Here is a 4,951-nt window from a genome sequence, read left to right as displayed (position 1 = left end):
CTATCTAACCAGAACAAAATCAAGGGGTGGTTTTAATTTCTGAAATATGCCTCATCATGAAGGTGGTTATTAACTAGTCATAGTTGGTAGAGATATAAAATAGAGTGTATATTCATGTAAACTGCTAGAACAATCTGTAGATTTCATTGGGGCTACCAGAATCCTGCTATAAAAGGCCTAAAGCTTAATTCTTCAAGAATATAGAGTAACAAATCATGTGACCTCAATGGAAGAATACCTCATTGATATCACTTGGTCATCATTCGAACCAACCTTTTTAATTTTTGTAAATGTCTCTGGAAGTTTCTTCTGTTCTGTGCAAATGTTCTGTTCAAACTCTCCTAAAATATGACCCTAGCCTTAATTATGGTTTCAAAGTTTTATTGTTTTATTTCTCACTAAGCAAAATGTGTCAATAATTTGGATTCTGAAACCATAACTAAAATGTCACTACAAGAGATATTTTTTCTTCCCCCCTCAGGGGTACTGTGTCCATACCAAGAGTTGGCTTTGGACCATGATCACACCGGCCATGAGCTGAAACTGAAGTCTCAGAACCAACATATTGTATTTTGTGCATTTGAACAGAACTCTTGGCTATAGCTCTCTGCTCAGCTAAGTTTTCAGACACTCTTAGAGGTACACTGTTTAAAAGGGCATGGGTTAGAGCTGCAGCTTGTGAGATAACTCTCAAGCTAAATTAATTATATTTCTGGAAAATATGGAACAAAAGAAAAAAAAAACAAGATTCCGTGGGATCTTGAATTATTGCTTGGTAATTCTTACCCGATAGTAGAGCATCAAAGAAGAAAATACTATCACTGATAACTAATTCTTATTGAGGACCTTACTGAAGTCTAGCTATGACCTAATACAAAATGTAGGGCTGCAAATACAATATCTAGATGGTCTGACCTATACTTCAAGGATTTTACAGCCAGTGAGGAAATGAATTACCTTACGTTTGAGCAAAATAGGAATGAAATGTATCTTTTTCCTATTATTCTAGTAGATTATCTGGACTGAGACAGTAATCTAGGTTAAAGTCATGCATTTTATAAGTCCTTGCTTTTGTGACTTTTATTGGGAACCCTAGGTGAAAAACAGGATTACACTCAAGAACTGTGAGAGGTCAAGGGTTTTATTCTACTTGAAAGTTAGCAAATCTGCCTGCCACCATTTCTTAGGTGCTGGCAGAAGATACTTGGCATCTGGTTAGAACCCAAACAGGAAAGCCAGAGGTTCTCATCTGTTTCTGTCCGCTTGCAAAGACACTCAGATCCCAGGAGGTAATGCAGGCGGCCCATGATGGGTGCTGGCACGCACAGCAGGTCGCGCTGAGAAGAGGAGCCCTGAGACTGAGGAATCTGCTGCTTGCATCAAAAGAGAAGTCAGGGTGCCGTTCGTCTCTCACCCTTCAGGACCTCTCACTGAAAACGCAGTCCAAAGAAAGCCCCAGGGGAGACTGGGCCGAGCTGTATGCTCTTGGCGTCCTTGGTAAGAATGCACAGTGCCACCCACAGCAGATGGAGCTTCTTTCACAACGGTCACTAGGGAGACGTTACAGAGGAAAAATAAACAGCTAGGAGTAAACTGTCAGAAACACCAATATTTTAAAATATTGAAAGAGTCCAGAAAGGAATAACAAAAGGACAGGAGAAAAGTCAGAAGAAAATAATATAATCACAGATCAGCACGGAAAGACGGGTTCCCAGGTGGTGCTAATGTTAAAGATCCTGCCTGCCAGTGCAGGAGACATAAGAGACGTGGCTTCCATCCCTGGGTCAGGAAGATCCCCTGGAGGAGGACATGGCAACCTACTCTAGTCTTACCTGGGAAATCTCATGGATGGAGGAACCTGATGGGCTACCGTCCACAGGGTTGCAGAGTCGAACACCACTGAAGCAGCTGAGCATGCACACATACCACTTTTTAAAGTTTATTAATTTTTTTACAATGTAGTTTCTCTTTTATGTTTTATTTTTTTGGCCATGAGGCATGTGGAATCTTAGCCCCCGCATCCAGGGATTAAACCCATACCCCCTGCTCTGGAAGGTGAACTCAACCACCAGAGACCATAGGGACCACCAGAGAAGTCCCTATCAGATGTTATTTCTTAAAGTGGCAAGTTCAATGTCTTTGTTCATTATTAAAAAATAAATAAAGAGAGCTTTTCTGTCAATTTTTCTTTCAAGTGAAAATGGTGCTTCATGAAATAAAAGAGCTAGTTTGGCTTGCAATTCAGACAATTACACAAGCTAGGGAGCAATATCATACTTTGATATGCAGCAGTAATGCTTTATAAATGCCTTCATTTCATCACTCAGTAAATTACAACAGCATTACCAGAGAGTTAAGATTTAACAAAAGTCATAATTTTTATGTTTCACTTAGGAAAGTCTTGAATAAATTTTCTTATTATGTTTTCCTTACACGTTCCTGACTGTGAAGAAATCCATGGCTACCTGTGGTTTAGGGTCACTCAGCTGATTTGCACCAAGAATCCAGAAGTTTTACCCAAGCTGCTTTCCAAGGTGGACACATACACCAATGCTGTAAGAAAGGCAAATACCTCCTCAGTATTATCATGAAAATAATTTTCCTATTACAATGAAGGTGTCTAGGGGACCCCAAGAGCCTGAATACTATATTTTCAGAGCTACTACTTTAGAAGATGAAGACTGGGCCTCGTCTTTCCTTCAATTATTGATCTGTTTCTTTGTTTGCTTTTTATATTTAACTTCTATGTTTTAATCCTCTCCCTCTGTGCGTGTTTCTGTGTGTTCACACACAGGCATATGGGAATTCTACCAGTAACAATTTGGAGTCTAACGAAAAATTGAAGAAATGCTTCATTTTCTTATCGCAGAATACTTCCAGAAATATCATCGTGTATTTTTCAATAACTTTTTCAAATTTATATTAGTATAGTAATTAAAAAAAATTCGTGTTAAGATTTCATATTTTAGAGGAGCTGTGTGTTCACAGCAAAACTGAGGTAAAGGTACAGAGATTCCCCCACAAATGCATAGCACCCACCCCCCCAAACCATTCTCAACTTCCTCCATCAAACACTACATCTGTTATAAGCAGTGAACTTACACTGATCTAACAACATCACCAAAAGTCCACAGCTTGTATTAAGGGTTTTCTTTTCAGGTTCCAAGAAGCTGTAACTCTCTGTGTTCACCTGTCTGTCTAGTCTTAGAGGCAGCAGTTTATCCTGTGTCATCTCTTGTTTTCATAGTTTTATTTAATGTTATTTTTCCATCTGTTCATCTTTTCATATGTTATTGAGAAGGAATAGTCAATTTCAATCTCTTTACATGTCAAACTGGAAAGCAGAAGTCTTTAACAGAGTATTTTTGAGTATATTTCTCTGTTTTAGGAAAAAAATCTCCTAAAAATAGTCTGTAAGTTTGTGATTATGCTGAAAACAGACTCCAAGTCTATGTCTATAACTATCTTCCCTGTATTTAATAATCTACTTAAAAGTATTACAGAAATTTTACCCAGGCATATCATCAAGGGCTTCCTCAATGGCTCAGATGGTAAGGAATCCATCTGCCAATGCAGGAGAAACAGGTTTGATCCCTAGGTTGGGAGGATCCCCTGGAGAAGGAAATGGCAAACCACTCCAGTACCCTTGCCTTGAAAATCCCATGGACAGAGGAGCCTGGTGGGCTACAGTCCATGGCAGTAAAACAGAATTGGACATGACTGAGTGCACACAGTAAGAACAATACCATCTAATCATATATATGTCAGTATTTTAGAGAGGCATAAAATAATCAATTAACAAAGCCAGGATAAACCTCATAATTTGCTACTATGAGAACCTGACAACTAATTGTAACCTATTTTTAGTATAAACACATCCAATTGGCAAGTCATGCATTTTATCTATCAGTTGGATTTAAATATTACATTTTCGCATAGTTAGAAAATGACGAAACATATATTAACACAACAAATGGAACTTACATCAAATTAGAGAGTAAAAAGATGAGTTGAGTCAAAAAGCAAACTTTACTAAATATTCCTGGGTTTCCTTGGGATCTGGTATGACCTAAATATTTATACAGTTAGAGATCATATTATCATAAACAAAAATATAAAGTATAATTAGAAATTGTATATGTGTCAGAATTAGATTAATATATTTTATTATGACTTACTCATAGTAAATGTTATAATGGAAAACTTATCATTGCCAAATTCTATTGGTTATATAATGGTAAGTATAGATAATTGTCTTTCTGCAAATGTAGCAGAAAGGCATTTTGAAATTCTATTCAACTGATTTTTTTCCCTTTCTTGGTTCTGTTTTACTCTGAGTTACCTATATCATTAAAATAATACTGAGTTGCTGACCTGTGAAGGGAAAAAACAACAGAATATGAACAAATAGTCAAATAATTGGCTTTGACTTCCAAAATAAGATTTAAGAATCGAAATCTAGGTAAAGTCTTCCGTGAACTCTTGATTTATATAAATGTGGATTTGCAGGAAAGAAATCTGATTTAAAGATTCCAACAATGGAAAGAACAAATATTTACAACACAGAGAAAAGGTAAATAATGAACATCAGAGTAAGAACGGAAATATGCAGATACAGTCTTTGTTTTTTGAAACAGATGAGTAAAGGTCTCAGTGGATAGGCAGAGAGAGGAAAGTTGGAGAAGTTTCTAGTCTATAGCAGCTGATGGAAGCTAAAAAGAAGTCCAACACACCCACCCATCTGTTCCGTTCAGTGAGATAGAGTTGGACCGCACATGAGTTTGATGGAAATCTGAGAGTAGTGAAGCCTTTCTGTTCCCAAGGGTGGCCCATGAATGTTCAGACCTTGAAGAGAGGCTCCACGTGATGGTGCCAAACGAAAAGAAGAGATACGCACTGTGGGCTTGAAGGCAGCTTCAGAGAATTCTCACAAGCTTGGTTTGGTGCAACC

This window comes from Bubalus kerabau, chromosome 12, assembly GCF_029407905.1.
Source record: "Bubalus kerabau isolate K-KA32 ecotype Philippines breed swamp buffalo chromosome 12, PCC_UOA_SB_1v2, whole genome shotgun sequence".
Classification (NCBI taxonomy): domain Eukaryota; kingdom Metazoa; phylum Chordata; class Mammalia; order Artiodactyla; family Bovidae; genus Bubalus; species Bubalus kerabau.
The sequence above is the reverse complement of the archived record's forward strand: the minus strand, read 5'-3'. Positions refer to the sequence as shown.